The sequence below is a fragment of the Mesoplodon densirostris genome, chromosome 11, assembly GCF_025265405.1.
Source record: "Mesoplodon densirostris isolate mMesDen1 chromosome 11, mMesDen1 primary haplotype, whole genome shotgun sequence".
Lineage (NCBI taxonomy): Eukaryota > Metazoa > Chordata > Mammalia > Artiodactyla > Ziphiidae > Mesoplodon > Mesoplodon densirostris.
This window is the reverse complement of record NC_082671.1, coordinates 78,988,355-79,015,252: the sequence shown is the minus strand read 5'-3', so window position 1 is coordinate 79,015,252 and position 26,898 is coordinate 78,988,355.

Genomic DNA, 26,898 nt, shown 5'->3' with positions numbered 1-26,898 from the left:
TATTGGGACATCACCTGCCTGAACTGTAACTTTTAAGCAAAGGCAAATGGAAGATGGACATTCACACACTGCTTCATAATAAAATGATGACTCCCAGAAAGGAAACAAATATGGTGGCCTGGTCCCCAGAAAATCAAGCCACACCATCTCAGCTTCTGATACAATGTGCCCCCTGATGTTTGGTGAGACGCCTCAATTCTTGAGGCAAAATGTGCCTCCATAAAGAAAGAAGCAGGATGCTCTCCACAATCTAAAGCATCTTTGGACCTTTGACCACAAGTCACCCCAGAGCGTCTATCTACAACTACCAAAGGGAAAAACAATCCCTTTTCCCTATATTATCCTTTCTGACTCCAGGCTTCCAAAGTACTGAAGAAAGGTAAGGACCCCAAAGTAGTTAAAACTATCTGAATAATTTTTGCAGACAAAGCTTGAGAAACAGAAAAGCAATTCTAAAAGGGAGAAAGAAACAGCTTTCAAAGCACAGAACTGCCACCGTGAGACTTCCAGGGACACACTCAGAAACCTGGCTGAAAAACTGACTTTCCTGTACAAGCAATCAGATAATAAGACTCCTTTAAGAAGCCCCAAATAGTTAAATTCATCACCATAATTTAATTGTACAGGTGATTAAAGAGCCCTCCCCTCTTTCTCCGGCGCTGCTTTTGTGTATTAGACTAATCAAATTGGGGATTCCAAGGGTACTGTATTAGTCATCCCCATCCCTTTTAATTTATTTGATGGCCTCCTCTGTGTGTGTGTGTGTGTGTGTGTGTGTGTGTGTGTGTGTGTTTTCTGAGTGGCTGGACATCACTTAGCCTTACCACGACATGTAAATAAAGAATGGATAGGGAAACTTTTGCAGAGAAGAATAAAGCGTGCCTCCATTCTAAAGTTACATTTGATGTTTTGAGTAATCCATGGGACGTGGCCTGCGAGCAATGGAGCTTATTATTTCTGCTTAGTGGTCTCCAGACACAGGAGAAGAGAGAGGGCGAAGGAAGGAAGGAAGGAAGAAAGAAAAGGAGCCTGAATTTACACTCATCGCTTCAAAAGCCCTTTTGTACTCAGCCAACTTCTCCTGGCTGAAGATGCCGTATCTGCCAAAAAGTCGCCTGCAAGAAAGCACACAACACAACACAAGTATAAAACAGTCCATTAAAGGACTCTCTTGCTGCCCACCACCACCTTCTTTGAATCATTTTTCTTCTATGTTGAAGACATATTTTTAGAAAGTGGCACTTAGTACTCGACAATGCTGACTGCGCTTAGAAAAGATTCACCTCGTTAGTGAAGCTTTGAGCTCCACTGGGCTGTTTGGGTCAATTGTCTTTTCACCTGGCTTGGGCCACCAAGTCACCATGAACTAAGAATAGGAGTTATTTAGCATGTAGCACCCGTCGGACAGCAGCCTCTCTGAGCGGTGGTCTGAGGGGAGTGAGAATGGCTGTCTTGTTTGGGTGGTTGTTTTTAGCTGCTGTTACACATTCAGACTTTCTGTCTATTCAGCCAGGGAGGCCACGTGTCCAAAACCTGAAAGGGGCTAGTGCTTTAGAGCAACTTGGTTAAACTTGCCTTTTCATATGGAGGACAGTTTAGGCAATTTTCCAGCCAGTTTTGGGAACTGAATGTTTTTAAATGTTTGTATTTTCACACGGGTGCCCAAACCCCAGCATATGTTGCCGGGTGTGTGAGCAGGTAGGGAAGGACGATAAAGTGAAAATCAATAGTGTGATCAGTAACTTATTCCATCACAGGCTGCCTGGACACCTGCTGAAAAGTCACAAGTCTAGTGAAATCACTGGTTGAATGTTTTGGTTTCCATGATGCCAACTGGCTGACTTTTCCAATGAACTGACCAGTTGTTCTGGCATTTTTCAGCCACAACTCTAGTTCAAACTGAATTATTTAGAAGAAATTATCCCATTGGTGGATGATCAAAGCCTGTGCTTTCTTTCTATTTACTTCCTGGGCACCTGCTGTTTTGTCCATTTTAATATTAATTAGTACCCCCAACCTTGGGAAGTGTAGTTCGGTTTACTTCAACAATTACTTTATTGAACATCTGTCATGAGCCAAGCACACTACTAGCTTCGGGAGATAGAAAGATAAAAAGAGGTGCTTGCTGCCATCCACAATTTTGGGATTTAATGGGAGACAGACATGTTTTCAAAGCAATGCCATGAAAAGAAACCCAGAGTGGTTTGGAACTACTGGGGAGGTGCCTTTGGCTCTCTGGGCTCTCAGGAATGGTTCGAGGAGATGAAGACCGGGCAGGGTTTTAAAGGCTATGGAGGAATAAACCAGTTAACAAAGAGTGAGTAAGAAATTCCAGGAAGGAGGAATCACATAAAGAGAGGCAAAGACGAATACAATAGTGGGATTAGCGGTATAGTAGAACTGGAGCATGAAATATGAGGACAGAAAAAAGCATGCAGTGGAGAAACAGGACAGGGGACCAAACGTTGGAGGGTCTAGCCATCATTTCAGAGCATCTGTACCTCATCTCAAGGGCATCAGGGAGCCACTGAAAGGTTAAAGCAGGGGTGTGAGGGGGTCAGATCTGAATTCTGTTAGATCTTCACGTGGATGGATTTGAAGACTAGAGGTGGGAGACTGGTTCACAGACTATTGCAACCATTCAGGGAAGAAAGAATGATATTCAGAATGAGGGATTTGGTGGCTGAGTCATGAAGGAAGATTCACGTTTGTCAAGTTTCTGGCAGGTAAACTTAGCAGGATCAGGAGAGGGGAGAGGCTGGAATAATCCCCAGATTTCTGGCTTAGACTGGTGGCCGTGCTGTTGACCAACAGAGGACTCCCAGGAATGGGCAGAGGGGGGTCTGGAGGTGGGGAAGGGAAGATGAAGTGAGTAGGGGGCATGTTGAGTTCCAGCGCCCACTGGACAGAGGATGGATGGCTTTGAGCTTCCAAAACCTTTGATTTGAACCACGAATTCCCAATGAGGCCAACATTTCCCCCAAAGGGGTTGAAAATTTACTGGGGGGGGGGGACAAAAACACTTAAATACTACAATAGTTTGTAGCCCTTCAAAGGGCCACAGTATATAAACATATTTATGCTCGTTTGTGGTATTAAAGTTTTATGATGGGGGGCAGGAGAAGGCGGGTGGTGAGTAGCAAAAAAAAAAATACCTAAAAAAGCTCCTTGAGAGGGCAGTAGTGAACCAAAGATTGAGAAACACTGACTTAAACTATGGTTTTATTGTAGGGTATTAAAAGCTGAAAGGGAGTTGACTTCATTAGCAAAAATAGAGTTTGGAGCAACATTTGAACCCTGCTTGCTTATTTAAATGCAGATTCCAGGACTCCTACCTCCTGTGAAACTGATTCAGAATCCCCTGTGAGTACAGCTCAGGACTCGAATTTTAAATAAAGTGACTAATTGCTTCTCACTCCTTGTCCTAACCAATTAAAAAATACAGGGAGCTGAGATTGGATTAGGAGGCATTATCTCTTTAATGGTGGATATGAAATTGAAAAGACAAGAGGCAGCATAAAAGCACCAGCATCCTATAAGTAGAATTTGGGAGCAAAGATTTTCCAAATCCTAAATCATGAGAGCACCAGCATGGTTTTCTTTCTTTCTTTCATTCATTCTTTCTTTTTTTTTTTTTTAACATCTTTATTGGAGTATAATTGCTTTACAATGGTGTGTTAGTTTCTGCTGTATAACAAAGTGCATCAGCTATATGTATACATATATCCCCATATCTCCTCCCTCTTGCGTCTCCTTCCCACCCTCCCTATCCCACCCCTCTAGGTGGTCACAAAGGACTGAGCTGATCTCCTTGTGCTATGCAGCTGCTTCCCACTAGCTATCTGTTTTACGTTTGGTAGTGTATATATGTCCATGCCACTCTCTCACTTTGTCACAGCTTACCCTTCCCCCTCCCCGTGTCCTCAAGTCCATTCTCTACATCTGCATCTTTATTCCTGTCCTGTCCCTAGGTTCGTCAGAAACTTTTTTTTTTTTTTTTAGATTCCATATATATGTGTTAGCATATGGTATTTGTTTTTCTCTTTCTGACTTACTTCACGCTGTATGACAGACTCAGGGTCCATCCACCTCACTACAAATAACTCAATTTCGTTTCTTTTTATGTCCGAGTAATATTCCATTGTATATATGTGCCACATCTTCTTTATTCATTCATCTGTCAATGGACACTTAGGTTGCTTCCATGTCCTGGCTATTGTAAATAGTGCTGCAGTGAACATCGTGGTACATGACACTTTTCGAATTACAGTTTTCTCAGGGTATATGCCCAGTAGTGGGATTGCTGGGTCATATAGTAGTTCTACTTTTAGTTTTTTAAGGAAACTCCATACTGTTCTCCATAGTGGCTGTATCAATTTACATTCCCACCAGCAGTGCAAGAGGGTTTCCTTTTCTCCACACCCTCTCCAGCATTTACTGTTTGTAGATTTAACATTGTTTTCTTTATTCACCCAAGAAACTCTACTCTGTACCAGGTACTGCCTAACTCTGCAGTTGCACAACACACTTCAAAAACTCATTGGAAATAACATTTATGAAGTTTGCGTGAAAGATATGCAATCAATCCATTTACCCTTCCATGAAGCTAAACCATCATATCTGTACCTCTGCCCCCACAACCCACAGGTGTGTAGAAGAGTTAAGATACATTTAGAAAAATGCTAATGTGGATTTGGGAAATGCCATAAGCTCAACTGAGCTTCCCTATGAAGAAAGATCCTTCTCATTTTGTCACCATGTCAATCCTAAGGATGTTGCTGAGTGTGTTTATTACATTCCCCAACACACTCTTCCAATGGTTGTTAATAATCGTAGTGTTCCTCTCCTGCTATTCTGTTTTAATCTCATGGATGCTGAGAATTACAACTGATCTGTTTTCTCTCTTTCTTTGGGCTGCTTTAAAAGCAAAAGCCAGACTTGCTCACCAATAGCAAGTAGTGGGACTCAATACTATGTGTGTTTTTATTAGCCTTGTTCTTGCTTCCATTTTATGTTTTTAAATAAAAAGTAAGCCAGGGCCCCTGTGTTTATGGGTCTTTAAGAGACTTGTAAATGAGGTTAAGGCATTATGTTATCTGGAAGTTACCAGCTGAGCAGGGATTAGTTATCTGATTGACCCATCCTAGTTGAGGGCAAAGCTGCAAAGAAACAGATATGAAATAGGTAAACTCTGCAGAAAATGGTATGAGAAGGATTGAGCAGGAATGGTGAGGTCAGTAGAACTAATTCTACTCAGTTCTAACCTAGCATTAAGTTCATTGGTGAAGGGTGGCTTAAGACAAGCAGTGTTCCCACTGAATTTGTTCAGGGATAGGCACTTAACCCAAATAGATCAAGTGAGAAAAAAGGAGACATTTCCCAGAGTTCAGGGAAGTGAGAATTTTCCTTTCATTCACTTAATTTAGTGGTGATCTGATGTGAGGTTTGGAACCACAGCAGCCATTTTGCTACCATGAGAGATGTTAAATTCCTGGCATACTGCTTGGTGCCTCTATTTCTTTTCTTTTGCTAAGACTATCTTGAATTTCCTTTGGAAATCAATCCCTCTCATCCATGTGTCTTGAGTGGGATCAATCTCATCTTCAGCTCCAGATAGGTTGAGTTGGGTTTTCTGTCCCTTGCCAAAATAGACTCTTAATTAATACACAGATCAAAGAATAGAGTAAGAAACATAACATAAAGACAAGGTTGGGGTTAATGCATGAAATGTATCCACTTGCTTCAGGTAAGGTTACTGATTTGGTCTAAACTTTTCAGCAGCCAGTACAAAGAGAGAAATATGAACAGCTGTTGCTACAGACTAAATGTTTATGTCCCCCACCCCCAAATTCATATGTTGAAATCCTATTCTCCAATGTGATAGTATTTGGAGGTGGGGCCTTCGGAAGGTGATCAGGTCTTGAGGGTGAAGCCCTCATGAATGGGACTAGTGCCCTTATAAAATTCAAAGATGCCCCAGAGAGTTCCCTTACCTTTTCTTCCTATGAGAACACAACAAGAAAATAGCCATCTATGAACGAGGAAGTGAGCTCTCACTAGATACTGAATCTTCCAGTACCTTGATCATAGACTTCCCAGCCTCCAGAACAGAACTATGAGAAATAAATTTCTGTTGTTTATAAGCCACCCAGTCTATGGTGCTGTGTTACAGCAGCCAGAATGGATTATGATACTTATCTTCAAGGTTCATAGTGTCTATTGATTAAAATAAGCCAGATGCTTAGAAAAAGGACAACTATTCCTAGAAATAAGAACCTAAATGAAATTTCTCCCATGGGCCTTTATAAAGAGGACACTATTTGATGTGGTAAACAACACCCTCAATAATATCCTCACAATAAATAAAATTAGTTATGTATGCCTGTTTGATTTTTCATAACCTCTGTTAGTGTAAGCTAAAGATAGTACAACCAATATAATTTAGTAAAAGTAACCCTACCAGGGTCTAAAACCACAGAGTCTGGAAACCTAGATTTCTGTAGCCTTGGATTAATCCAGGGAAATTTTTCTGTTTCTCTAGAGTAATGATTTCCTGTAGAGCCCTGGGAGGGTCCCAGTGAACCTTGGAGCCCTCTTTGAGGCTTCCAAGAATCAGGGGACAAGTGAGGTATCTGTGTTCCCCCAGTCCTACTTCATTAGAGTCTCTGCTTGGATCTCCACTTTCAAAAAAAAAGAAAAGATTTTTACTAAAGAATTTTTAAACAAATGAACAAAATCCTTTTGAGAGCCAATGACCTGGAGAAACGTATGGTCTACTCATTTTTCAGATCTGTCCTTGTAAGAAGTATTGCTTCTTTCCAAGATGTTTTAAGTGTAGTGAGACAAAGGATTTGAGATCATGCATCCTGAAAATACCTAGAGGGCACTTAGCCTATGTCTGGTCAAGAGAAGACCCATGGGTTTCAACAGTTGAGTTTAACTGGAATATCTGGGAAGAATAAACTGCTTATGTTTCAGTCAGCTCTTCCATTTTTCTTTTTCAAAGAGGGCTGTCCACAGGAAGTTCTTTGCTCATCCATGCCATAAGTCTTACTCTGATTGTCCTGCCCCTAGCTCTAGTTGGGGAGCATTGCTTGTATCTGGGAGATAAATCTGTCTACTTCTAGGGTTCAGCCAGCAGGCTTAGTTGTCTCAAACTAAACTACTTCCTTCAACATGGCGTCATTGGTAATAAAGGACTGGTGGTAAAAACCCTGCTCTAACATAGTAAGTGGGGACCAAACAATTCTGTCATAGGATATGCAATCAGCTATTATGAGATCGATGGAATAACCAGGTGAGCCCGAGCAGGTAGCTGGCCAGCAGTCCTGCTGTTCCTGTGTGTGATCTAAATCTATCCTGGCACCATCCCACTGAGGATGACTGAGTCAAGATTTTGTGACTCGCTGGGTGTTCCAAGATGGTGGCAGCAACTCCAGGCTCTCCCAGATATTCAACACCTGTTTTTTCACCCTGACTCAGGGATATTGGGCCAGGAGAATACTGGTGATATGGAGACCCACCCTTCACCTCTCCCTTTCTCAAAGTGAGGTTTCTGGAAGTCTCCTCACCTGGCTTTGCCCTTCCCTGCACAGTCCCTCTCCCCCTGCAACTTGAGAAAGGAGGCTGGACAGAGAATTGCCTCAGCCTCTAATCCTGCATTATCACAGGGTGTGTTATTACAGGATTTTGACTATAGTTCTTTTAGTTTTCAACTGCTTTACTTTCTCAATTTGGTTCAGAACGTAGGCAGTGAAAAGCAGTATTTACTGGGTCCCTGTAAAGGCTACTGAGAAAAAGTTGATTTCTAGTTGTGATTGAAGCCAAGCAGGTTAATCTAATCAAAAATTGTAGAGACGAGCAGTTAAAGCTCATAATGACTTTAAAAAGGACTTCCTTGGGCTTCCCTGGTGGCACAGTGGTTGAGAGTCCGCCTGCTGGTATAGGGGACGTGGGTTCGTGCCCCAGTCCGGGAGGATCCCACATGCCACGGAGTGGCTGGGCCCCTGAGCCATGGCCACTGAGCCTGCGCGTCTGGAGCCTGTGCTCTGCAACGGGAGAGGCCACAACAGTGAGAGGACCGCGTAACGCAAAAAAAAAAAAAAAAAAAAAAAAAAAAGGACTTCCTCTCAGGTTAATTAATTGAAAGCCATAGTTTGCTAATGTACTTTCCTGAAACTGAAATGGAAGTTTAACTTTTCAGATGGAACCCCTACTTGGGACAAGGACACAGAAATGAGAAATCACCAATAACAATACTGCAGCACAGTGACAAGTTGAGTTTTTCAAACACAACAGCTTGGAAATTCCCATGTTAAGTAGTACTAGATAGTGACAAAAGGAGAGGCATGGTTGCTTGGTATCCCTGACTCTTGACCTTGCTCTTATTAGCACTGATAAGAGTAACAAAATGTCTCCTGAAAATTGAGATGTATCCCTAGGAAAGATGAGCACCCAATTTTTTAGGCCAGAGGATGGCAAAGGGGTGGAGGGGGCGAGCAGAAACTTACTTTTAGTAGAAAAGATATAATTGGAGAAAAAGCCCAGCCTCAGGACCAGCTCACCTTCCTCCTAGAAGCTACAGCATCAATGATAACAGAATCACTCCTTCAGCTGGCAGAACCAGCCAGATGCACAACTCAACTTGAAGGCATAGCTTCAGCCTCCACCATCTTAAATTTATGCTTGCATTCTTGGCCCTGGGAGATGCATAGAGGAAAGGGGAATTAGCAATTTGGAATACGCTAGGGTCAAATGGCCTCATTAATGTCTGATGAGATGGCTTGAAGGAACTGCTGGGAGTCACTGCCCTGAGTGACATAGCTCTTGAAAGGTGATGGATAGACCTTAAAACTCTCAACTTCCTTAAATAATCCCATTATTAAAACCATCAATCCATGAACTCATCTAAATCCTTTTGGATCTGTTCATTTTTCCAGCTTGTACCTAACAGATTTTCTTTGCTGCCTCCTGCTGAGTTAATTTTTTTTCCCTTTTAACTAGTCCAATGATTATGTCTCTGAAAAGAGATTCCAACTTCAAAAACTTAACTGTATTTGAATGCCATTTGCACATCCTTGCAGGTTGATTTCTCTTTTCTGTTTAAATAACTAGCACCATTTCCCTGTGGATTCAATGGTCAAAACTAAAAGAATCTGAACTTAAAATGAAAGTAAATTGATCTGTTTGAAAAGAAAATCATTTCTCTCTCCAGATACTCAAAATGCATAGCACAAAATACCTTCTCATTACAGAACTGAATGAGACAGTATATTTCACAAGGTGTCTGAATCTATGCTACTTATGCAAGCTTAAGGTCAACACATTTCATAAGATACCAGAAAAAGCACTAGCCAAAAGAAAAAATTAATATATTTTGATTACTTTACAATTAAGAACTTCTGAGACAACTTTAAGAGGGTAAAAAGGTATCCATAGTGTAGAAAAACTTTGCAATATTTAGCTAATTTGTATACATCTAAAATATATAAAGATCTTATTTAATTCAGTAGGAAAAAGAGAACTCAAAAAAAAAATGGACAAAAACAGACTTGTCACAAATGAGGAGATCTAAGTGGATTAAAAAATATATATGAAGAGGTTCTAGTTATCAAGGAAGTGGAAAATAAAACCATGATGAGACATGGCTGGATACCCGCCAGATGGCTACATTAAAAAGAAACAACAGGGCTTCCCTGGTGGCGCAGTGGTTGGGAGTCCGCCTGCCAATGCAGGGGACGTGGGTTTGTGCCCCGGTCCGGGAGGATCCCACATGCCGCAGAGCGGCTGGGCCCGTGAGCCATGGCCGCTGAGCCTGCGCATCCGGAGCCTGTGCTCCACAACGGGAGAGGCCACAACAGTGAGAGGCCTGCGTACTGCAAAAAAAAAAAAAAAAAAAAGAAACAACAAAAATACTAAGTGTTGATGAGGATGTGGAACTATGGGAACAAAAATGCTGTTGGTGGGAAAGCAAGCTGTCTGGCAGTGCCTGGGAAAATTGAAAGTATGTATAGCTTATATCCCAGCAATGCCACTCCTTGGTTGTCTACTCACATGACACTCACAGACACAGAAAACAAACTTATGGTTACCAAAGGGGAGAGGGAGGGACAGATTAGGAGTGTGGGATTAATAGACAAAAACAACGACACATAAAATAGATAAGCAACAAGGAGTTACTATATGGCACAGGGAATTACATTCAATATCTTGTAATAACCTACCGTGGAAAATAATCTGAAAAAATACACAACTGAATCACTTGGCTATATCCCTAAAACTAACACAATATTGTAGATCAATTATACTTTAATAAAAAAATAATGTGCACGAGGAACCATTTATGGGGATATCTGCAGCAGCATTATGTATAGAGCCAAAGGCGGGGGACAGCCCAAATGTGTCTCTACAGTAGAATGGGTGAATACATTGGGGTACAATAAAATAGGTACGATGCTGTCATGAAAATGAATGAATCACAATCACAGGCAACAATGTTGAATCTTAAAAATATGTGGAGTGAAACAAGCCAGATATTTTTTAAAATGCGTGAGACATACTTGAATGTTAAAATTTAAAAGCATGTAAAGGAAGTAATGACCGTAACAGCTAGTGTCGTGGATGGCGTGGTGCTCCAGGATCCCCTCTTCAGGACCCGGCATCATTCTCAGCTGCTGAGGATATGCTCTGGTGATGGTTCATAGCCAATCCCTCACCAGCATTACCCTTGGCCACAGAGAACTGTATTCCCAAGGTCACCTGCCTTCCCCGGGGGTTGGTCTGTGTCCAATAACTGGCCCATGTGGGACTATGAAAGCCCACTCCCACTTGCCTCAATTCAGGACAACTCTGAAGGGCTAACCCATCTCAGAGACCCCTGTGGGATTGGCCACTCTCTCTGGGGCAACCACACTGTGGACCAGCTTCTCTCTCTACTCATCTTGCCTTCCCGACTTTCCTACAGGTGTGTATCCCAAGAATATTCCCAGTAAACTTCTGCCTGTAACTTTCCATCTTAGAATCTGTTTGCAGGAAATTCTAAGAAGGGCTTTACCAATTATCTTTAAGAAAAAATGAGCGAGGGGAGATGTTATTGGGAAGAAGCCCCTTGGGGCTTCTGGAATACCAGCAATGTTCTAGTTTTAGAATTGGATGGTGGTTGTATATGTGTTCTCTCTATAATAACTAAGCTGTACATTCATCTTTCCAGATCTTATCTATAAGTGTTATATATCACACAGAAAAAAAGGATTAAAAATGACTTTTATTTCTCATGGAAGGAGGGAAATATTTCTGATTTAAATGAAGGGTAATATTTGCAAACAGTTTCTCCTAGGTTCTTTGTGGATTGTTTTTTCCTATTTTCCACAACAATTATTTGGCTGTGACATATATACTTCAGCCATGTTGTGATGGTCCCGGAGCTTTCTCTGCACTGGAGTATCTCCATCAGGTCTCTGGAGGCAGGACTTCTGCCTCACGGTGTCACTGAAAGGAATTAGAGACATCAAATCCCCTCCCCTTACATATAGGGAAACTAAGAGCTCCTGGAGATTGTATCACTGTGCCTCCAAGCTGTCTTGTTTCCTTCCAATGGAATGCTTATCTTTCTCCACCCCATTGATGAAAAAATTAGGTCTGTGACATGCTTTGGCTAAGGAAATGTGAGTGGAGGAGACACATGTCTCTGTAAACAGAGATTTTAAGAGTCATTGCATGCTTTGCCATTCTCCCACTTCCCTCTGCCATGACACAAGCAATGTCCCAGACAAAGACTGCTCCATCCACCAAGGTCCCAGCTCAGAGCACAGTTGGCCCAACTCTTACTCAGCTTGGGCTGCTACAATGAATACCAGGGACTGTGTGGCTTAAACAATAAATATTCATTCCTCAGAGTTCTGGAGGCTGGGAAGTCCAAGATCAAGGTGCCGGCATATTTGATGTCTGGTGAGAGCTCTCTTCTTGGTTTGCAGATGGCTGTCTTCTGGCTGAATCCTCACATTAGAGGCAGAGAGAGAGGAGTGGGGACAGCGGGGAAACTGCAGTCTCTTCATCCCCTTATAAGGTCACCAATTCCACCATGGGGGTGGAACCCTCATGATCTCATCTAAACTTAATTACCTCCCAAAGGCCCACCTCCAAATACCATCACTTGGAGACTAGGGCTTCAACATATGGATTTGTAGGAGGGGGAGACACAAACATTGAGCCTATAGCAAACACAGAACATGGACAACAAATCATCCTTCGTTGTTGTAAATCACTGAAATTTTAGACGTATTTGTTATCAAGACATAACCCAGACTATTCTGACTGATACAGAGTCCTAGCAAGGGATCCTGAAATCCCAAGCACCACATGAAAATATCTCAGCAACTGTGCAGATTCTTGTGCAATATGCTCCTCAGAAGCCGCAGTGCCTCCCTTCATTTTATGTTGAAATGCACACGCGCATGCACATACACATGGACATGATGAGCCATCACTGATAAACAGACACCACTTCTAAGTTAAGCTTTTCTGGATAAAAGAAAAAAAATAAAACCCAAGAGGAGAAAAACTTATATGAAATGACAGCCATGGATTTGATCTTGCTTAAAAACGACTCTGCTTTGAAGGGCTCGTTGTAGCCCCTCTGCAACCAAGCTGAGAAATTCTGATTAAACCACACTTCTTGCTTCCACACCTGAAAATGGTCTGTGGCTGCTGTGTAAAGCCAGAGCCTGCCTTTTCAGGGTCTATCAATTAAGACAGCTCCCAGGCACAGCTGACACACCTTGAATATCCAGTGTTCACCACCACCACATAAAAAAGCTAAGAAAGAGAGAGATTTTCATCACTGGTACTCAGAGGCAAGCTTAGCAGAGAGTGAAAGAGATGCTCATGGGCTTCATTTTGAACTTGCTCCAACTCCACGAGACAGCTGGCAAAAACTTGATCGAATCAAATCTTCAGAGGCTCGTGACTGTCACAACGGGGCAGAATGGAAAAGCTTTTGTTTCAGTCGAATCCAGGCCTTACCCCCTCATTCTGTCACTTATATTTTCTCAGTCCACCCACAAATCCTCCAGGATTTACTGCAGATGTAGCAAGCTTGCTGGAAATAATGGTACAAGCAAAGAGGCTAGTCGCCTATCGACTCCAAGCTCTGGGAAATACCAATGGGAAATGATTTCCACAAAAGGGGCGCTGGGGGGACGAATGAAGAGAGGGCTGGCTCATTGAAGATGCTAGGACTTAGACAAAGCTAACATCCTAATACCAAGCCACTAGCTTTATCTGATTACATTCGGGGCTGAGGGCTTCCCACACCCCCATTCCAGCCCTCTCCCCCCCACACACACTTTTGCGTGAAAGACACAGGTTGCTTGCTTTGGTGTGTGGTGTACCATGAAATGGTAATCTAGAGAATGACTGCAGTTACATAAACCACAGTATTTTTCTGCCCTACACACACACACACACACACACACACACACACACACACAAACAGTTTTCAGATCTGCAAGAAATTTGTTTTTACATTGCTGACTAAAGAAAAATGTAACAGAGAAAAGTATTAAATTATGACAAAGGGGAATTAAGACTGATTTTTTTCCCCAGAAAGCGTCATTTTGGGGCCATCTCTTAGACACATTTTGGACTCTGGTCAGATTTGATTTAGGAAAACGTTCAGAATAATAGCACCGTATCATTCTTCACCCATATGTTTGCAAAGGAAAAATGTGTTTTTATTTTCCCACTTTAAATTAACCTTTGAGCAGGCCCATTTTGGGGTAACTTCTTGCATTCATTTCTGTTATTTTTACTCAGTGTGCTCTCACTCTAAGCAGGTGGCAACGCTGGATTCTGTGTGATGCAAAACGGGTTTAGCGACCCTCATTAGAAAAGCCTTTAGCTCTTAAAGTGAGGAAGAATTATCCTCATGAACAGTTTCTCCCATTTTCCAATCTCCTCATTTTCACAGAAACAAAGTGAAATCTTTTTTATCTGAGTTGCAATGGACTGTTAATGCTTCCAACTGATTTAGTCAAGATGCGCTGTTTCTTTCCATTTCTTTGCCACAGTGCTTCTCCTCAAGTTTGGTAAAAAGCATAGTAAAATGGACAAACGATGAAAATTTGAGGATCAGTAATACAACCCCCTAATGTGGTTTCAGGGTGAGAGGTTACCGACAGAATTTGAAATGTTGATTTTAAAAATGAACTTTCTTCAGACCGTACTCAATACATCTGTATTTTATGGAATGATGCAGCTTCAACAATTGGTAATAAGATATATTTGAATATGCAGGCTGTTTCCCTCACTCAGAAATGCAAAAATTCCTTAAAATCCAACAGTTTCCAATTCATTCGTTCCATTAGGTGGAATGACACCCATTATATCTGCATTTAACCATTATGTGTTGTAATTTTAACATGGTCTAAGAGACATAGCGGAGAACAAAACAGACTCCACCTTCAATCCTTAATATATATATAATTCATTAAAAAGCTGTGGGGCTTCCCTGGTGGCACAGTGGTTGAGAGTCCGCCTGCCAATGCAGGGGACACGGGTTCGTGCCCCAGTCCGGGAAGATCCCACGTGCTGCGGAGCGGCTGGACCCGTGAGCCATGGCCACTGAGCCTGCGCGTCTGGAGCCTGTGCTCCGCAACGGGAGAGGCCACAACAGTGAGAGGCCCACGTACCAAAAAAAAAAAAAAAAACTCAAACAAAAAGCTGTGTATGTAAGCACCTCTCCTACAAAGTTTCTATCTCTGGTCTCCATCTGTTAGCTTATGTCACACAATCCTCAGGACATAAGATTAATAAAAGATGACCTGCAAGCCAAAAAATTCTACCAGTGTCATTTATTCTTAAAATGCCCGGAATCTGATTCATACTGACGCAACAGCCAGTACTGAGTCACAGAATTGGGACTGTTTTTCAAAGGCGAGGTCTCAGAGGGCAATCTTTGGAGAAACTCTCATTCCTAAAATTACCTCCCAGCAGATTCGAGGGGCTCAGCCTTTCACTTGTTCCCAATCATCCCTTGTGTCGCTTTTCCTCAGTAACCACTCTTATAAACACGGGATGTAAAGAAGTGTTTTCTCTCTTTTTGATTTTCAGTTTTTATGCTCCAAACAATTTCTTTCCCAATGAGATTAAATTTTGCTTTTATCAAAGAACAGCATACACATAGTTTACTGAGATAAATAGTCAATAGAACAAGTGCATTAAAAAAAAAACCCAGCCCCACTCTATAAAGGCAACTCCTTCTTGGCCTCTTAGCCTTTCTTCCATATTTCTAAACTATATGCCTCTGCAGCTATGTCAATTTTGACATTTTCTATTGTCTTCCTAATTCAAAAGATGACAATCTATATAACTTTTATGTTCCTCCTACCTATCTTTCCTCTCTCATTATTACAAATTATAGTATTATCACAATTTTTGGTTAAATCAGTATCAAATATTCACACTACTCTGTCTGGGTAAATGTTGTTCTTTGCTGTGTCAAGTCATGAACTATAGTTCTATTTTTTCCCCTTGCCCAACTTCTACCTTGAGTCAACCACTTCATTTTCCAGTTGTATAATTTTCTATATTTGTGATACTCCTAAACTCACCAACTAAACTCTGAGTTCCTTCTCCATGTTCTTTCCCACAGTCAGACACTTAGGTAATTCTACCACTTCCACTTCTCCTCACCTAGAATCTCCTTCCTCTTTTAATCTGCAGAACCATCATCCTGAGATTTCCAAGTGCTGTTGCCTGAGAAATAAATCTCTTTGCCTCTTTTGTGCTCTATCCCATTGCATGAATTCCATGCTTCCTCTATCACAGTTTATGTACTCATCTTGGTGTTACCCTGTATTCCTAAAAATTGGTGCGCAAAAAGCTGTGTGTGTGTGTTTGTGTATGTGTGTGTGTGAGTGTGTATCTTATCTGAAAATGTCTAGCAAATTAATATGTTATCCACCTACAGGCTATGCTTCCCAGCCTCTCTTGCAAGCAGGTACAAGATTAAGTTCTCGCCAGTGGAATGTGAGTAGTAGCAATGTTTGAAAAGAGTATTTCTTGCCTTTCACTCTCTTTCTTCTTTCCCACTGGCTGAAATGGTGCTGGTGGGTCAGTTTTAACCATTAAAAGTAACATCCTGGAGGAGGCAAAGGAACAAGATAGAAGGAACTTGGGCCCCCAAAGGACCCTATGGAGCAGATTCCCCTCCTCATCCTAGATTGCCCACTCGGTTCTGGAAGAGTTAATGAGTGACAAATAAAGACATCAACTTCTATCTTGTTCAATCTACATATTTTAGAGTCTTTTTGTTACAACTCTAATTAATATAGCTACACTTTCACCTTTCTGCTTGTTCAAGATGCATGATTCAATAGATGCCTGGAGAGACTCAAAGGGTCTGAATAAGTATGATTCAGATATAATTAATCAGTGTGATTTGTTTTGCTTTAAAAATGTTTATTGTGGAGACCTTTTTAAAAATATGAAAATAAAGAAAATAACATAAGAAATCTCCATGTACTCATCATCTGGCTTCAACACATGTCGACTCAAGACCAGTCTTGCTTCCATATACTCTTATTTATCGTCCTGGACTCAGAATTATTTTGAAGCAAATTTGAAACATCCTATCTTTTCATCTGTAAATATTTCAGCATGTCTCTAAAAATAACTATTTGTTAATAGCTCTACTGAGGTATAATTTACACAGAATAAAATTCATTCATTTTTGGTATTCAGCTTGTTGAATTTTGATAATTATTTACAGTTGTGTAAGCTCTACCACAATCAAAATACAGAACATTTACATCACCCCCAAAAGGTCCTTCATACCCTTTGTAGACAATCCTCGCCTTCATCCTTTGGCCCCAACTAATCTGCTTTCAGTAACTATAGTTTTTCCTTTTGTGTTACATAGTCTTTTGTGGTTGATTTTTTTCACTTCACATACTGTTTTTGAGAATCACCCATGTGATTGTGCACATTAACAATTTAGTCTTTTTTTTTTTTTATCACTGAAAGTATTTCACAGTATGAATACACCAGAATGTATTCATCCACTCACCAGCTAATGGACATTTGGTTGTTTCCAGGTTTGGGCTTTTATGAATGATGCTGCTATGAATATTTGCACACAGTCTTTGTATGGACATAGAACTTCATTTCTCTTAGAAAATATTTAAGAATGAGATTGACAGGTTATATGGAAAGTACATGTTTAACTTTATATGAAAATTGTCAAACTCTTTACCAAAGTGACTGTACCATTATGTATTCCTACAAAGAGTATATGACAGTTTCAGATGGTCACCAGCACTTGGCATTGCCATTCTTTTTACTCTAAACATTCTGGTGAGTATACAGTGGTATTTCTTTGTTGTTGTAATTTAATATTTTCCTGATGACTGAGAAGCACTGATGACAGCTTTCCTGCAATCGTGTGAAAGGTCTCTGAGCCAGAACAAAGTAGCTAAGGCATTCCTAGATTTCCAGACCTCAGTAACAGTGGGAAATTAAAAAATGTTTGTTTAAGCTGCCAAGTTTGGGGGATAATTTGTTACACTGTAATAGATAAATAATACACCAGCTCTTTGTCAAATACACATTTTGCAAATATTCTTCTGTCTCTAACTTGCCTCTTTTGCTTCCTTAACTGTGTCTTTTAAAGAGTATTTCTTATCCATTCATCCGATGATGGACACCTAGATTGCTTCCATCTCCTGGCTATTGTAAATAGAGCTGCAATGAACATTTTGGTACATGACTCTTTTTGAATTATGGTTTTCTCAGGGTATATGCCCAGTAGTGGGATTGCTGGGTCATATGGTAATCCTATTTGTAGTTTTTTAAGGAACCTCCATACTTTTCTCCATAGTGGCTGTGTGGCACATATATACAATGGAATATTACTCAGCCATAAAAAGAAATGAAATTGAGTTATTTGTAGTGAGGTGAATGGACCTAGAGTCTGTCATACAGAGTGAAGTAAGTCAGAAAGAGAAAAACAAATACTGTACACTAACACATATATATGGAATCTAAGAAAAAAAAAGAAGGTCATGAAGAACCTGGGGTAAGATGGAAATAAAGACACAGACCTACTAGAGAATGGACTTGAGGATATGGGGAGAGGGAAGGGTAAGCTGTGACAAAGTGAGAGAGTGGCATGGACATATATACACTACCAAACGTAAAATAGATAGCTAGTGGGAAGCAGCCGTATAGCACAGGGAGATCAGCTCGGTGCTTTGTGACCACCTAGAAGGGTGCGATAGGGAGGGTGGGAGGGAGCGAGACACAAAAGGGAAGAGATATGGGAACATATGTATATGTATAACTGATTCACTTTGTTATAAAGCAGAAACTAACACACCATTGTAAAGCAATTATACTCCAATAAAGATGTTAAAAAAAAAAATGCAACATGTGATCCTGGGTTGGATTCTGGGCCACATCAAAGACATTCTGGAACAATTGGGAAAATTCAAATAAGGTCTACGATTTGAATAATAACACTGTATCAATATTAATTACCTGATTTTTATCATTGTACTGTGTGTATGATGTTAACACTTGGGAAATCTGGATTAAAGGTTCATGGAAATTTTTTAAAAAGTATTTTTTAAAATTTATAAAGTACATTTTATAATTGTTTTTTATGGAGTATACTTTTTACATCCTGTTTAAGAAGTTTTTGCCTATAACCCAATGTTTCTCCTATGTTTTCTTCTAGAAGTTTAATAGTTTTAGCTCTTACAATTAAGCATTTGATTAATTTTGATTAAAGTTTGTGCATGGTGTGAAGTAAGGATTAATGTTTATTTTCTTTTTTTTTCATACAGGTAACCATTTGTTACTATTGAATATTTCTCCATGAATTCTTTGGAAACTTTGACCTTATGATGTGAATCTATTTCTGGACTCTCTATTCTGTTCCACTTATCTATACATCTGACCTTATGCCAATATAACCATGTCTTGATAATTCTAGCTTTATACTAAGCCTTGAAATCTGGTAGTACAAGCCCTTCAACCTTGTGCTTTTTAAGATTGTTTTGGCTCTTCTAAATACTTTGCTCTTCTTATGCATTTTAGAATCAGCCTATCAATTTAGTTTACTTTTAAAGCATGCTGGGATTATCATTTGGATTGCATTTCATCTATAGATCAATTTGAGGAGAATTGCCACCTTCACAATTTTGGGTCTTCCAATCCATGGACATGATGTACCTCTCCATTTTTTAGATCTTCTTTAAATTCCCTTCACAATTTAAAAGTTTTAAGCATTTAGGTAAAAGAAAAGAGTATTTGCCCTAACTCTTTTTAAAACATAATTTCAATATCATTAATACCACCAAATTTAATCAATTTTCCTTAATATAATTAGCTATGCAGTGTTCATATTTATTTGATTGTTTTATAAACTTGCTTTTCTTTTTTTACAGTTTATTTATTCAAATTTGGACTTAAAAGTGACTCCATACAATGAAGTAGTTGATAGATTTCTTTTCTCTTTTAATTGTATGCTCTTCCTTTATCTTTCTTCTTATAATGTTTTCAGTGTTGTCAAATAAACAAGTTATTTGTCCTGTAATGTCTTAAACAGTCTGAGTTTTGCTGACTGCACCTCTCTGGTGTTTTTGACTGTGTTCCTCAGTCCTCAATAGTTCTTGGCTGACCAGATTCAGGTTCAATTTTGGCAGAGAGGACAACACTATCTCATGGAAGGTGCTGTACACAGAACATACACAATATCTGATTGTCTTTTTGTGATGCTAGCAGCCGCCAATAATCATTGCCTATATTCATTAAATCATTAGGGAGTAAGAAATGGTAAGGCCTTAATTCTATTATTCTGTCTTCATTTATTAGCTGGAATACTTCTACATAGGAAAACACTTGGCTTTACCATCTATTTGGATAACCTGAAACATAATTTGTATGATTTGTGTAGGCATTCTCCTGATGCTAATTGTCCCCAGAAATGCTTGTAGGTCTTTGGTAACATATTACATATGTATATGTACTCATACACTCACACACACTCACATATGCATGTAAGTATCTATATAATTAAGATAACCTATAATATTTTTCATTATATGACTAAAGTTATACAATAATGAAAAGGCTATCCACTCTTGATATGTTTTCACCAAATCTCAAGGTAGGGTCACAATTTAAAATGGTTAAAAGAGGGGGACTGGCTACTCTCAAGGCAGTATTGTTCAAATAACTGAAGCACACTTAGGCTTGCCATTGCTAGGTACTAGGCTAAGTGCTTTACAAAAGAGATCTCATTTCATCCTCTAAACAACAGTACAGTGCTATTCTCATTCCCACTTTACAGAAGAGGAAACTGATGCACAGAGAATTACTTGCCCAAGTTCCAGTAAGTGGTGAGGCCAGGACTGGAACCCAGGAGGTCTACCTCCAGAGCCTATCTAAGACTATCTTTGCCTACAATCATACAGAATTTTTGGAAAAGTCTATCTACTGAAAAGAGGTTCAGCAACTTGCCCCAAATTGACTAGTTAGAGTCCAGAAGAGATTGAATTGATTTGGGGACATGTATTTGCATGTCCAAAGGGAAGTCTGGGTGTTTAAAGCATATATGCACCAATGTAGCAAAGCAGATGGCCTTAGTGTCAGCAAAATGGAAGCCATCCTAGGAAGACTGATCAGCACTTCTTCATCTTCCCTCAATCTTCTGTGGTTGTGCCACCTTTAGAGACTTCTCTAGGAGCTTTAACACACTGATGTGAAAAATCAAATAGGAAAAATGGCCAGAAGAATCTAGGGAGCTGAGACAAAAAACTCACCAGTAAGTCTCAGATTGCTGCAGTGCTATTGGCTCATTTTTTAACAAGGATACAAGTCCCACAGCTTTCCTATCCCCATAATGTGCACTAAAGAGCTGAGTTCTCTCCTTTGGGATTGAGTCTGGAATGGCCAACAGGACTCTGGACTGGTACCAGACCACAACATTTCATGAGTCTCATTTTTCATGCGTCAATTTACAACACCTGATCTGACGAAAGCAGACCAGCTTATTTTTCAGTCCCGTCCACTTGCCATGATCAGATGAAAGGACGATGATCATGACACCAATGATGAGGATAACACTCATTAAGCATTTCCTTAACAGGACTTGACACTGGTCTCAACACTTTATATATAATATCTCATGTAGTACACAGGTGACTTAAGTCACACAACTGATAAATCATATTACTTGAACTTGGACCCACATGGTTTGACTGAGGAGCCTGTATTCTGAACAACTGCACCTGAGCTGCTGTGACTGGATGCTTAGGCTTCAGAATATTAGTTCTCCCTGATATCACAGAACATAGGTGGGAAAATCACACTGTACAGTCTATTGGTACAAATCTGTGATCTCTCTCTCTCTTTTTCTTTTTGTCTTGGTGGGACTTGGGGATCACTGAAGATGTGTCATGAAGGCTTGTTGAATGATACCTAACTTTCTGAGGGAGGTACCATGGCATGTAACAACGATCTAAAGATCCCCTTTTCCAAAACACAGATAAATGCAGTTTCTACAGACTGTGTCCCTCTTCATTTCAGCGCTAACATCTCAGTTCCTCCCACACAAAGGTCTAGTTTATCTAGCAAGGGGTTATTTACATTTAACAAAGTAGGTGGACGAGCTGTTACTGGAAAAATGTATCCAGAGTAATAAGATTGCTCATGGAAAAACATCAAAATCAAAGACATTTGCTCCCACCGACTCTTCTGAAATGCTTATCCACTCTCTCTGTAGTGTCTCTGCAAGGCTAGCCACTGGGGAGAAGGAGTCCATGTTCATGCCTGCCCCCCACGACCCCGACTTCTCTATCATCTCTCCCAGACCAAACCTTACAGAAACTGTCAAAAAAGGGTCCCTTCTCCATCAGGGGCTCCTCCATGTTCCCCAAGAATGAATCTACTATTCAAAGTTCTTCTCAACCAAAAATCTCTATACACCAAAGTCAATACTCTGCAGTGACAGTTCATTTGACTCCATAAAATGTTTCTCAATAAGTATGTATCAAACAGAAGAGAAATGATCAATCTTTCTCCAAAACAAAAGGAGAAATTTCAGTGAAAGGAAGAGTGAAGGTGAAGAAAATAAAGCTTTCTTGACCCTACTTGTGCCAAGACATGGTCCTAGATATTTTATTATATTAATACTAACACCAATACCAGTGTTGATACTAACAAATACTGACACTGATACTGATAATGTTGACACCAAATACTCATGCAAATAGTAATATAAATACTATCTACTGATACCAATACTAATGCAAATACTGATATTAATACCGATACTAATAAAACATTCCTCAGGTTTTAATCCGCATGCAGGGATCTCCAGTAGAGTAGAACTCCTGGCTTCTTAACGTCTCCCTTACCTATTCCTCTCCGTGGAGAAGGAATGAGTAACCTAACAGATGAGTAGCAGCCACTGATCAATTAAAAGGCTGTAATCCCTGAAGATTTAGTCTTTTTTTTCATCGCTGTCTGTCCAAGCATTGCCCACAAGAGGCAGTAAGCCTGGATAAGAGTGTCTATAGAACCCAATGTCCTTCAGGTCCCATCTAAAGGCCTGCATCTGAAGGCTGGTGGTACAGAGAGCCAGTTGGCCCATCTGATGACCTAGCTAAGTGACCCCTCCAACCAAGCTCTATCCACCATGAAGTTGATGTTTTCATGTCCACTCTGGAGCATGATGAAAATACCTAAGACCTGGAACACAGGACTCAAAAGAGAAATGGAAATTAGAGTTTTTGAACATGTTGGATGGGAAAAAAAGACCGACTTGGGACTGGAACTGTCTACACTGAAAATTTCTAAATTTCGTTAAGACGACAAATATCTCAAAAGCCTCCCTCTGACAGAGGAGGTGATAAAGAGAGTCTTTCCTTCCATACAACCTGTTATGGACTGAACTGTGTCCCTCACAAATTCATATGTTGAAGTTCTAACTTTCAGTACCTCAGAATGTAACTACATTTGGAGATAAGGACTTTATAGAGATAATTAAGTTAAATGAGGTGATTAGGGAGGCCTCAGATCCAATATGACTGGTGTCTTTATAACAAGAGGAAATTTGGACTCAGGCATTCATGTGCACAGAGGGAAGGCCATGTGAAAGCACAGGGAGAAGACAGCCATCTGTGAGCCAAGGCGAGAGGCCTCGGGAGAAACCAACCCTGTCAATACCTTTGTTTTGAACTTCTAGCCTCCAGAACTGTGAGGAAATAATTTTCTGTTGTTTAATTAAGCCACCCAGTCTTTGTACTTTGTTTATTTTGTTATGGCAGCCCTAGCAAGCTAATATACCACCCACCATACCAAAGTGATAAAAATGCTGTTGAATTAATCTCTTGTTGGGAGAGTTCTCCCAGTTGTGTTTTAAGTTCACAGATCATGGGCTCTAAATGACAAGCATGGACTCACTGGCATACTGGCAGACATCAAGACATTTTTCTCTGTTTCTCCTCCTTCCCTCTGATCTGAGCCTTTGTTACGGTCGATGGCAACACTAACACTTGATTCTAGAAATGTGATTCTTCTTGAGGTAACAGCTGCTCTTGCTTTATACTAAAAACATAAATAAATAAAATAAAATCTACGCACGGTTATTTTTAATTTCCCTTGGACTTGAACTTATTCCCACAAAGGAGCAACAAAACCTCTTTAGTTGTTCCTCTGTACAGAACACTCTTCTCCAGAACCCAGTTGTTTCAGGTTAAATGTCACTTCCTCAAAGATGCCTACTCCAGGGCTTCCCTGGTGGCGCAGTGGTTGGGAGTCTGCCTGCCGATGCAGGGGACACGGGTTCGTGCCCCGGTCCGGGAGGATCCCACGTGCCACGGAGCGGCTGGGCCCGTGAGCTATGGCCGCTGAGCCTGTGCGTCCGGAGCCTGTGCTCCACAACGGGAGAGGCCACAGCAGTGAGAGGCCCGCGTACCTCAAAAAAAAAAAAAAAAAGATGCCTACTCTTACCCCCAAGATGATATTAAGCATCTCTGTTGAACATTCTCATTACATCCTACATTTTCCTTCATGTGCCTTATGACAATGGGAATTAAGTACTTATTACCTGCGATTACTTTTTCAAAAAAATTTTATTGCAGTATAGTTGATTTATAATGTTGTGTTAGTTTCTGCTGTACAGCAAAGTGAATCAGTTATACATATACATATATCAACTCTTTTTTTTAGACTCTTTCCCCATATAGGTCATTATGGAGTATTGAGTAGAGTTCCCTGTGCTATACAGTAGGTCCTTATTAGTTATCTCTTTTATATATAGTAGTGTGTATGTGCCAATGTCTCTTTCCCTCCTGATAAACCATAACCTTCATGAGCGCATGGGCTGTGTCTATCTTCTTCTGCTTGTATCCCCAGGACCTCGCCTATTTCCCAGCGCTTTGTAGGCCCTCAAGACACATTTGTTAAATGCATGAATAAACCAGTCCTACCAGAAAAAGTATGTATAACTCTCATTTCCTCTTGGACTCTGTTTTATTCAAGGCTGAAAAAAATGTGGCAAGAGCAAAACTTTCCTGACATCTGAAGGAAGAGCTCAGGGAGCAATTTCATTTAGGGTGGCCAGATAACACACAGGATGCCTGGTTAAATGTGAATCTCAGATAAAAAATGAATAATTTTTTTAGTCTAAGTATATTCAAAATATTGCATAATTATTATTTGTTGTTCTGAATTTCACATGTAAGTGGGCATCCTGTGTTTTTATTTGCTAAATCCAGCAACTGCACATTCAGAGCATCTTACTAATAGGAAATAAGAAAGTAAGCCAACAAGAGACATGAAAACTACAAAGTCCTTGAGAATAGGAAGCAGGAACTCACCTTAGCATCTGTGCCACCTACTCACACACACACAGACACACACATACACCATGAGGTACCCAGCACGGTGCCTTCCACAAAAGCACCAATAATCAGTTGTTGAATTGAACTAAAGTTTTAAAATTCCAAGTGTCTCCATTCACAAAAGACCGTGAAGGGCAAAATGGTACTAAAAAGAGTAAATTAAAAAATAAGGCAATAATCACATGATCCTAAACTGAAAGGAGGTCAGGACCACCTTTCTCCTGCCTCATTCCCTGGGGGTGTGGGGGGAAACATGGCCCAGAGTGCTTCCATGGCTTATATAAGACCTTACAGTTGGCAGTGGCATATCTGGGGCTACAACCAGACCACCCTAGGTTCCCAATGCTCCTTCCACACCCCCTCACTAAAGATATTTCTGACAAAGGCAAACATTTTCTGGCATAGAAAATTCCATGTCTACCTTCTCAACCAGCTGCCTCAGCTGTGTAACCAACCCACATCCACCAAGCTATTAGGCATATTCTTTAAAGAAATCTAAGTAAGAGCTTTGCCCTTTCTTAAGCTAATAAACCGTACTCTTATAGATGGATGGAACAAAATGATAAGTCAAAAATAAATATAATTGTTCAAAAATATTTAAGGCCTCTTACATGAAACTGCTTTTCATTTATAGACACATCAGATTATACCAAAGAGCTCTTTATACATTTTTTTAAAGGGTGGCAGCTTCAGTTCAATAGTGTTAGTGAGACAATCCCTTAAGCTGTGTCAAAATGCCAGTTATCCTCGATGCCACCCAGATTTGAATAACTTAGAGAGAGACAAAACACACACAGAAAGAAGGAATCATCTTTTGACTACCGCTGCTTTTGACGAGGCTGCTTCCCCCTGCCCCCTCCCTATTTCCTGAAGCATCTTTCTCTCTCTATCAGTGGTGACAAGTGTCAATCAAACCTTCTGTGGCTGAGGAAGGGGGAGGAATGGGCAGTGAAGCCAAGGGGAGGGGAGGGGGAAGAAACATGAAACATTCTCAAACAATTGCTCAAGGAAGATTCCCTATCAGTGTGTGGTCTGGGGGAAAGAAGTCTTTTCCTTTTTTTGCTTCTAATCTCTAACCGACTATTTACCTCTTTTTATAAATTTGAATCTCTCTGTTGCTCCAAAGGCTCCAAAACAAATCGCTGGTCAGCCAGGATTAAGCTGCTTTGTTGCCAACGATTAGCAGGTTTGCCTGTAGTTTTAACATCTTCAGCAACAGCTGAACGTCAAATGATTCAGGAAATACTGGTCTTATTTTGACCAAAGCCATATGAATGCTTGAAATAAACTGGGGGAAAAGTATCACATAGAGAGGATTGCATGCTTAACGTGGCCAGAATGAGAACTCTATTGACATTTGCATTTCTTTTTTTTTAATGCAGCCATGATTTTGAAAAATATTACCTACCAGCAACCTCCTATTTCAAAGAAAAATCTCTAAAACATCCAGTTTAAGTCCCAGACTATAGGAAATGTTTAATTCAAACACATTTACACACAAGAACATTTACAAAAACAAAACGCAAAAAACTCATTAAATATTTTGTGATTCAAAATCGATGTAGCATTCATTTTCTGAACACTTACTATGTGCTGGGTACTGTACTGGAATAGAAAGAAATAAAATGAATAAAATCCACTCCCGGTTTTCAAGAATTGTCTTTTGCATTCACTTATATACACTTTAATCACTAAAAAATCCTCAATAATATAATTATCTGAGACCCTGCTATGTTATTTATGCAGCCTTGAAGGTCAAGGTCTATTCCTTCATCCTCCACATCCCCTACTACACTTCACAATGATCTTCCAAATAGTAGTTTCTCAAGGTAGCATCACAGTATAGGGAAAGGCACTAATCAAGAGTCAGAGGCTCTGGCTCTCATTGATTTTGTGTGTGGACATAGACAAACCCCTTAATCAGTGGGTCCTTTTGGCTTTCTGCATTTGTAATGAGGGAAACCCCTTTCCATCATCTTTTCCAATGCCA